Source organism: Chiloscyllium plagiosum, unplaced genomic scaffold, assembly GCF_037043375.1.
Source record: "Chiloscyllium plagiosum isolate Xiang-an unplaced genomic scaffold, Cpla_swu_hap1 HiC_scaffold_4, whole genome shotgun sequence".
NCBI lineage: Eukaryota > Metazoa > Chordata > Chondrichthyes > Orectolobiformes > Hemiscylliidae > Chiloscyllium > Chiloscyllium plagiosum.
This window is the reverse complement of record NW_028270142.1, coordinates 106,992,839-107,003,357: the sequence shown is the minus strand read 5'-3', so window position 1 is coordinate 107,003,357 and position 10,519 is coordinate 106,992,839. Positions and strand designations below refer to the sequence as shown.

The following is a 10,519-nucleotide window of genomic DNA, read 5'->3' as shown; positions in this document are numbered from 1 at the left end:
AGCAGATGGCGTTTAATTCAGATAAATGCGAGGTGCTGCATTTTGGGAAAGCAAATCTTAGCAGGACTTATACGCTTAATAGTAAGATCCTTGAGAGTTTTGCTGAACAAAGAGACCTTGGAGTGCAGGTTCATAGCTCCTTGAAGTGGAGTCTCAGGTAGATAGGATAGTGAAGAAGGCGTTTGGTATGCTTTCCTTTATTGGTCAGAGTATTGAGTACAGGAGTTGGGAGAGCAAAGGTGAGGACTGCAGATGCTGGAGATCCGAGTCTAGATTACAGTGGTGCTAGAAAAGCCCGAAATGTTGATTTTCCTGCTCCTCGGATGCTGCCTGACCTGCTGTGCTTTTCCAACACCACTCTAATCTATACAGGAGTTGCAAGGTCATGTTGCGGCTGTACAGAACATTGGTTAGGTCACTGTTGGAATATTGCGTGCAATTCTGGTCCCCTTCCTATCGGAAGGATGTTGTGAAACTTGAAAGGGTTCAGAAAAGATTTACAAGCATGTTGCCAGGGTTGGAGGATTTGAGCTTAGATTAGATTACTTACAGTGTGGAAACAGGCCCTTCGGCCCAACAAGTCCACACCGACCCGCCGAAGCGCAATCCACCCATTTCCCTACGTTTACCCCTTTACCTAACACTACGGGCAATTTAGCATGGCCAATTCACCTGACCTGCACATCCTTGGACTGTGGGAGGAAACCGGAGCACCCAGAGGAAACCCACGCAGACACGGGGAGAATGTGCAAACTCCACACAGTCAGTTGCCTGAGTCGGGAATTGAACCCGGGTCTCTGGCGCTGTGAGGCAGCAGTGCTAACCACTGTGCCACCGAGCTATAGGGAGAGGCTGAATAAGCTAAGACTGCTTTCTCTGCAGTGTCAAGAGGTTTATAAAATCATGAGGGGCATGGATAGGAGAAATAGACAAAGTCATTTCCCTGGGGTCGTGGAGTCCAGAACTAGAGAGCATAGGTTTTGGGTGAGAGGTAAAAGATATAAAAGAGGCTTAAGTGGCAACTTTTTCATGCAGAGGGTGATGCGTGTATGGAATGAGCTACCAGAGGAAGTGGTGAAGGCTGGTACAATTGCAACATTTAAAAGGCATCTAGGTGAATATATGAATAAGAAGGGTTTTTGGAGTGATATGGGCCGGGTGCTGGCAGATGGGACTAGATGGGTTGGGACATCTGGTCAGCATGGATGAGTTGGACCAAAGGGTCCGTTTCCTTGCTGTACAAGTCTATGATTCTATGACTCTAGTACTTTCATATAGAGACAGGCACACATCCCTCACATTTTAACAGGCTGTATCTCAGGTTTCTTAGCTTCTGCTCTTGGCCTTTACTCAGTTTGTGCTTACTTGAATAGTCACAGCATGGAAGGCATTGGCCTAATGGTATTCTTACTAGGCAATTAACCCAGAGACCCTGGCTCAAATCCCACCATGGCAAATGGCAAATTCAATTTTAAAATTCTGGAATTAAGAGTCCAATGATGTCAAAAATCAAACAATACCAGGTTGTAGTCCAAGAGGTTTATTTGAAATTTGAGATCTAATGATCGCCATGAATCCATTGCCAATTGTTGGAAAAACCCACTTGGTTCACTAATATCATTTAGGGAAGGAAACTGTCATCCTTACTTAGTCTGGCCTACATTTGACCCTAGATCCACAGCAATGTGATTGACTCTCAACTGCTCTCCAGGCAATTCGGCATGGGTAATATGTCTGGTCTAGCCAATAATCCCTTCATCCTGTGAATGAATAAAACTCTGCCTTTTGTGTGTTGCTGCTTCATTCAGATCTTACATCAGTGTTGTTTCCCATCAAATGCAGATAGAAAGCTAAGCATTTCAGCAGGTATTAGTCAAGGGACTAACATGTTGCTGTATGGTAACATGTTTTGTCAATGTCACACCAACATGCACTAGCAAATTCATAGCAAGCTACATAGCAAACACACAGAATATGATTTAGCCAAATGACCATGTCTCACATTCTAGGGGCTTTGAGAAATCCTCAGTCATGTCAAAGGGAATTGTCATCAGTCAGATCCTCCACAGCCAAATCAAATCTACCCATCAACTGGAGGAAGAAAGCCTCATCTTCCATCTTGAGCCCTCAACCACACAGCATCAACATTAGTTTCCAAATCTCCCCCACCCACTCATCCCAGATTCAACCCTCCAACTCAGCAACACCCTTTTGACTGTCCTACCTGTCCATCTTCCTTCCCACCTACGCACTCCACTCTCCCCACCGACCTATCACAATCATCCCCCATCTGCATCCACCCATCGTCTTCCCACCTACCTTCCCTGCAGCTCCACCTCCCCATTTGTTTTTCAGCCTTCTTCCCCTCCACATTCCTGATGAAGGGCATATGTCTGAAACATCGACTATCCTGCTCCTCGGATGCTGCCTGACCTGCTGTGCTTTTCAAGAGCCACACTTTTCGACTCTGACTCTCCAGCATCTGCAATCCTCACTTTCTCCTAGGCACAGGTTATGGCCCATTAAGTCAAGGCCATGGTCCACTTATCAGTCCGGGCCTCTGACATGGCCAGTCAGCTGCTTGGTACGTTCAGACAGAGGGGTTTGTATCATTGCAGTCCAGGATGTGACCAATGGTCAGTCCTGCAGGTCCACTGCTACCAGTCAATGGAAAAGAGGTAAACCAGTCAGATCAGCCAGGGGTCACTCACCAAGCAGATCAGTCATTCCACATTATTCAGGGGTGTTGATCACAATTAGTCCTGAAGGTCCATTCACTGAAAGTCAAGGAGAGTTGATCATAGACCATTGCTGTGTTCGGGCAGTTGGACATGTCAATTGTGGGGATTGGAGGCAGCATACAAGGACAATAATCGTGAAGGGAAACAATTCAACATATAAGTGGATTTGGGAGAGGCAACAGCAGGGCATGCTGGGGACACACTGGAAAGGGGGTCATCAATGGTGATCACTACCTTCTTTGTGAGGGGGTTGGGGCGACGTTGTATGACTATGTTTAGTGTACCTTAGCTGTAAGCCTAGGACTCAGGGAATAAAGTAAGGTGATGAAGAATAAATAAAAGAGTTGGTTGATAATGCAAGGAGGCTCAAACCAAAAGGGAATTACAGATAGTGCAAAGTGAAAAGGAAAACGTAGGTTGAGGAAGGTCATCTAGATTAACTGGCAGAGTCAGTGAAATGCAAACTGATTTTCCTTCTATCCTCACCTGAATCACAAGTGTGTAACAGAAATGAGAAATCACTGTCACTGCACCTGGACTGGGCAGAGGAAGGTTTCTCCTTTCAGAGGGTGTAGTCATGAGTTGTGATCAATTTAAGGCCCTTCAAGGAGCAATTATATCAATCAGATATTCACACAGCCACTTATCTGTAAAAAAATATCTGTTAACACAGACTTCTGATGTGAACCTCATGCAGGGCATTTATGGCTGATAGGCCCATTCATGCTGAAAGATTCCTGGCCAGATGCAAGGTCACCTTTCTCAGCTTGAATTTCCACAAGCATCTACTCTCTCCACCACCAATGCTCAAGTAGCAGCGGTGTGTGCTATCTACAAGATGCACTGTGGAAGTCCACTAAAGATCCTCAGACAGCACCTTCCAAACCCACATGTGCAGCAGACACATGGGAATACCACTATTGTCAAGTTCCCCTCCGAACCACTCACTATCATCGCCATTCCTTCACTGTGGCTGGGTCAAAATTCAGGAATTCCCTCCATAACGGTATACTGGGTCAACCCACAGCAAGTGGACTGTAGTGGTTCAAGAAAGCAGCTCACCACCACCTTCGCAAGGGCAACTAGGGAGATGGGCAATAAAATCTGGCCAGCCAGCGATACCCACTTCCCATAAAAGAATTTTTAAAAACCTCTTTCTCTCTTCACCGAACCTGGAAGATGTGTGTTTGTCTAGCACTTTGTGCTTTTATTTCAGCCCAAAGCTCAGCTCAAATGTGCCTTGGAAGCCTGTAATGACTGGCCGGAAATTTTAAATATATTATGTTAATGTGATTGCCCCTTTTAACAGTCTGTTTCTCAATTGCACTGGCCAAGATTTTATGGAGAGTTTAGATAGCAACATTCCAGGAGCACACAGTTATGAATTTTACAAGAATGTCCAAGTTCAGGTACAGGACCCTTATTAGCATTTGCCAATGATACCTATATTTATTCTAGAATACCGCATAGGCTACAGAACTGAGAGAGTTGAGGTCTTCGAATATATACATTAATCAAAGCTCTTCAACATTTTAAAAGGTATTAGGTTTGGTCATGTTGCAATGAAATATCTAATTTGAATTAAACAAAAGCACAGAAGAGTGCAATTCCCTGATTCATTCTCTATGGCAACACCTAAACTAATTAACGCCAATCTTATGAGACAAAAGTAGAAATTGCTGGAAAAGCTCAGCAGGTCTGGCAGCTTCAGTGGACAGAAATCAAAGTTAACATTTTGGGTCAAGTGACCCTTCCCCAGAACTCCTCCAGCAATTTCTATTTTTATCTCTGATTTATAGTATCCACAGTTCTTCTGGTTTTTATAAAGTCAATTTTATGACAAATCATTATCCTTTATTCATGCATTACGAATTGTTGTTCCCGTTAAAAAAATGGCATTCTTGCATCTGTCCTGATGAATGCAAGATAAAAAGTTTTCATGTCACTTTTTCCTACAATACTCAATTCTATACTGCCGAGTGACTAAATAGCCAATTGATTTTAGAAATTTTATTCAAAATACTATATTACCTTATTAGCAGCTGATGCGAATTTCCAGTGATTTCTCCTTTTGTTTTGGTTTTGTCATTTGTAGGTGTTCTGGATAGTTTCTTCATTGCAGTTATTGCATAGCTTTTCACTGACAATTTTCTAGTTAAGTATCAATCAATTTGCTTCATATGTTCCCTAGCATTGTGTTTCTGACTTGCTGCCATTTTGTCTTGAGACAATCAGTAAATGAAATCAGGAAATTGTGGTGGTGAATGTGTATTGTTACAGGAAGTAAATATTACACTACTGGGGTTTGTGCAGGTGTAAAGTTTCTGATATATAATATATTGCGTACATTCACAGAACAAATACGACAAAACCAATGAGAAGCAAAAGTGAGAGCCTAATGGCAGTCTCCATCCAAAGGTATTTGCCTTGATGCACAGCAGTGTCAAAAATACATGGCAAATATCATACTGGGGCTTAACTGTGCCGGACAAGTAAGTACACGTGATTTTTTTCTTTCCAAAGCATGGAGTAATGTTTTTCCAACATGGATAATAAAATGTTTAAAAAATGTTTCAATGTGCCCAGCACAATCTTAACTCCACCAAAATTCAAGACCACTCCAACTCTGAGCTTTAAACCTCCCTTCAGGATTGCAATCAAATGTTTATTAGATGGCAAACTTTTGCAATTAAATTTCATAACAGCAGCTGTTTGTGCATCCTGTCATTTAATCTGTAACTTTGAATGGAAAGCTTGCTTTTACAAAAGCCTTTCTGTGCAAATAGTTGACTCAATCCTTTGAACATGCAGCATCCTTCAGTGCACATTGCCTAATTATGCTTTAAGTAGTGTAAAAAATAAACTTCAACATCATTCAATGGCAATAATAATGAGGCACGAAACTGGGTGTGTACTCTAATCACTAAACCAGGACTGGTGCTGGTAATTTGTGGCCTTCAAAATATATGCCTAATTGATGTTGTATAACTTTGTGAAGTAATTCCTTTTCTCTCTCCTAATTAATGCCAGATCTTAGGAGTTCTCATTCCCAACAACACACATCTTGAACCTCGTAACTTGCTGTGCCATTTCAGAAGGCAGTTAAGAGTCAAATTATGCTGTGGTGACTCTTGGGTTATATGCTGGCCAGACTAGGTAAAAATGGAAGATTTCCTCCAAAAAGAACATTAATGATCCATATGTTTTCTTTTATGGTAATCTTTATATAGTCACCATTAGGCTAGCTTTTCTTTAATTCAATTTTCATCATCTGTTATTGTGGGATTCGAAACAAACACAAAAAAATGCTGGAGAAACCCAGCACACCTGGCATCACCATTATGAGAGAAACAAAGATATGTGTTTTGAGTCCAGTATGACCTGTTCTGAAGACGAGTCATACCTAACTCAAAGTGTGAACTCTGTTTCCCTTTCCTGGATGTTGCCAGACCTGAAAGTTCCTTCAGCATTCTCTGTGCGTGTTTCAGATGTTCAGTTCTTGCAGTAATTTGCTGTTATTATATGGTGGGATTCAAACACAAAATGTTAATCTGGGTCCTCAGGCTTACTAGTACATTGAATTTAGCACTATGTAACCACCAGATGATTTCCTCATCAGGACGCTTAACTTTATTAAACAATTTATTCAATATCGGTAAGAATTAAATACACAGGAATGGCTTAAAAATAAAATAAGACTCGACATAAATTTCTATTGATGCCAATCGTTTAACCATTAAAGGATGTCATAGAACAATTCACTAGGACTGTTCCGGTTCACAAAAAAACATTGAACAGTGTTTGAAAGGATTTTGTTTAAACTGTATTCAGTTAAATTCTCACACTAGCAGACTGGTATTGAAGTTTATCATAAATATTGTGTATGCGTTTATTAGTATGTGTAGAATTAGAGCAGGGGTGGGCAATTAATTCTTCCAAGGGGCCACATGAGAAACCTATTGTTGGTTCAGCCCTCCGACACAACAATAAGTTGAACATAATTCTGCTCAGTATTAATTTTCTCCCATTGTAAAAAATACTAAATTATATAGTTTTGCATTGAAACTTATATTCAAAAGAATAAGGATATTCTGTTACAATAAAGACATGAAATTGTGGAGTAGGTCAAATATAGAAGAAATAAACAATAATTTCAGTATTTCATTTTATTTTTAACATGTCAATCTCACAAACCAATAATGAAAAGTTGTTTCATTATTGTTCAGTATTACAAACAACAAACAATGCTATACAAAAAGCAATAAGTGCTTTTGATGGTTTTCATCTCATTTTACTTGTTTAGTAATATTAGAAATGATAGTAAAAGTTTCTTTCAATACATAAGAAACAAACGACAGGCAAGAGTAGACATTGGGCCACTTCAAACTGATGCTGGAAGCATAGTGATGGGAGATAAGGAAATAGCTGGAGAACTTAATAAGTACTTTGCGTCAGTCTTCACAGTGGAAGAAATGAGTAATATCCCAACAATTTAAGGGAGTCAGGGGGCTGAGTTGAGTATGGTTGCCATTACAAAAGAGAAAGTGCTAGAAAAGCTAAAAGGTCTTAAAATTGATAAATCTCCTGGCCCTGATGGGTTACATCCTAGAGTTCTGAGGGAGGTGGCTGAGGAAATAGCGGAGGCATTGGTTGAGATCTTTCAAAAGTCACTGGAGTCAGGGAAATTCCCGGATGATTGGAAGATCGCTGTTGTAACCCCCTTGTTCAAGAAAGGATCAAGGCAAAAGATGGAAAATTATAGGCCAATTAGCCTAACCTCGGTTGTTGGTAAAATTCTGGAATCCATCATTAAGGTTGAGGTTTCTAAATTCTTGGAAGAGCAGGGTCAGATTAGAACAAGTCAACATGGATTTAGTAAGGGGAGGTCATACCTGATAAACCTGTTGGAGTTCTTTGAAGAGGTGACAAGTAGGTTAGACCAGGGAAACCCAGTGGATGTGGTCTACCTAGACTTCCAAAAGGCCTTTGATAAGGTGCCACACGGGAGGCTGCTGAGCAGGTGAGGGCCCATGGTGTTCGAGGTGAGCTACTGGTATGGATTGAGGATTGGCTGTCTGACAGAAGGCAGAGAGTTGGGATAAAAGGTTCTTTTTCGGAATGGCAGCCGGTGACAAGCGGTGTCCCGCAGGGTTCAGTGTTGGGGCCGCAGCTGTTCACATTATATATTAATGATCTGGATGAAGGGACTGGGGGCATTCTAGCAAAGTTTGCCGATGCTACAAAGTTAGGTGGACAGGCAGGTAGTACTGAGGAAGTGGGGAGGCTGCAGAAGGATCTAGACAGTTTGGAGGAGTGGTCCAGGAAATGGCTGATGGAATTCAATGTGAGCAAATGTGAGGTCTTGCACTTTGGAAAAAAGAATAGAAGCATGGACTACTTTCTAAACGGTGAGAAAATTCATAAAGCCAAAGTACAGAGGGATCTGAGAGTGCTAGTTGAGGATTCTCTAAAGGTAAACATGCAGGTTGAGTCCGTGATTAAGAAAGCGAATGCAATGTTGTCAATTATCTCAAGAGGGTTGGAATATAAAAGCACTGATGTGCTACTGAGACTTTATAAAGCTCTGGTTAGGCCCCATTTGGAGTACTGTGTCCAGTTTTGGTCCCCATACCTCAGGAAGGACATACTGGCACTGGAGCGTGTCCAGCGGAGATTCACACGGATGATCCCTGGAATGGTAGGTCTAACATATGAGGAACGGCTGAGGATCCTGGGATTATATTCATTGGAGTTTAGAAGATTAAGGGGAGATCTAATAGAAACTTACAAGATAATACATGGCTTGGAGAGGGTGGAAGCTAGGAAATTGTTTCCGTTAGGCAAGGAGACTAGGACCCGTGGACACAGCCTTAGAATTAGAGGGGATAAATTCAGAACAGAAATGCGGAGACATTTCTTCAGCCAGAGAGTGGTGGGCCTGTGGAATTCATTGCCACAGAGTGCAGTGAAGGCTGGGACGCTAAATGTCTTCAAGGCAGAAATTGATAAATTCTTGATGTCACAAGGAATTAAGGGCTACGGGGAGAATGCGGGTAAGTGGAGTTGAAACGCCCATCAGCCATGATTGAATGGCGGAGTGGCCTCGATGGGCCAAATGGCCTTACTTTCGCTCCTATGTCTTATGGTCTTAAAAATCCAGTCTGTTTTGGGCTTGAACAAGTGCACTGAAATCTGGTTGAATGTCTGAGGTGGATATGCGAAGGACAGCTGAGAGGTGATCATCAGTGATAGAGGATCTGTATTTGGATTTGTTGAACTTCATCACTGAGAATGTCTGTTCACATATATAGGTAGATCCAAAGAGGACTAGAATCTTCTGAGCATGCCTCTTCATGTGTGGAAAGTTCTCCTCTTTGAGGGAAGAGTAAAAATCAAGCAGTGAGACTGACCTAAAGTACTCTGCTAGAAGTGTGTCAGACAGCAGGTCAATGAGTTCAAGCTGAACATCACTAGGTGCATTCTCCACATTGCATGTAAATGGGGAAAAAAATCATGTGCATTTCCTTCTCAACCATTTTAACGTCTTGAAATCACCTTGAAAATTCACCATGCAGTGCTTCTAACATAGATGAGTACCTGTGGTGGTGATCAGCTGAAGGTGTGGCTTCCTTCAGTGTTGGCAAGTGGATGAGAATGTTGTCCTCCATTCAGCTTGAGAGAAGCTGCAACTTTCTCATAACAGCCTTCACCAAGTTGTACATTTCATGCACAAAAAGGCCCTTGCACTGCAGTTTCACATTTAGTTCATTCATAAGTGCAGTCACATCAACAGCAAAACGAAGGTCAGCAGTCCAGTCTGCATCTGAAAGCTGTGGAATGCCATTCCCTTTCTTCACATAGAAACTTTGAATCTCTTCTCTCAGGTCCCATACACTTTTCAGCATTTTGCCCAGGCTGAGCCACCTGACAGCTGTGTGGTAGCCTATGTCATGATGTACAGACTCATTTTCCTCCAGAAATGCAACAAACTGCCTGTGATTCAAAGCTCTTGCCCTGATGAAGTTAACTATTTTAGTTACAACATCAACCACATGGTTAATTTTTTACACAACACTTCCTGATGTATAATACAATGCAAAAATACCAATTTCTGTTCAGGGTCAATTTCTGTCACTTTATCCTGCCTTCTCTTTAAGAGTCCAACATTTTTTCCCGTTAAATTTGGACAACCATCCATTGTCACACCCGCCAACTTGTCCCATTTTAGTCCCAACATGTCCAACCATGCATTTACCTCTGTGAACAAATCATTACCAGTTGTTGTTCCTTTCATTGACTGCATGGCCGCCAGCTCCTCCGTGATTTTAAAGTCCGTAGTTATCCCAGGTACGAAGATGAGTAGCTGGGCTGTGTCACGTACATCGCAGCTCTCATCCAAAGCCAAGAAAAAAAAAATGAAAGTTGACCGCTCTGTGCTGCAGCTGAAGCTCCAGATTTCTCGCGATGTCCCCAAACCTTCTCGTTACAGTGCATCGGGAGAAGGGCACATTCTCAAATGCCTCCTTTTTCTCTGGGCATATTCGTACTGCAGGGTCCAACAAGCAGTCCTTAAACTCTATCAGAAAACGGTTTACTGTTTCTAGCGATTTTGTGAGTTGTGACATAACTTGTCTTGACAGCTGCATCTCTGGATATGTGAAGTTTAATAAATGTCTTTGCTGGTTATGCAGCTTAGCTAACAAAGCACCCAACTCCCTTGCCCACTCTTGATCAGACAAGTTATTGTACTCCTTGTCGTGTTTGCTCATGTAGTGGCG

The 10,519-nt window shown here is 42.0% G+C and overlaps 1 pseudogene; it reads right to left on the bottom strand.

Moving 5' to 3' along the window:
- Window positions 1-9,191: 9,191 nt before the first annotated feature.
- On the bottom strand, window positions 9,192-10,044 carry LOC148150199 (general transcription factor II-I repeat domain-containing protein 2A-like; annotated as a pseudogene).
- Between the last annotated feature and the right edge of the window lie 475 nt (window positions 10,045-10,519).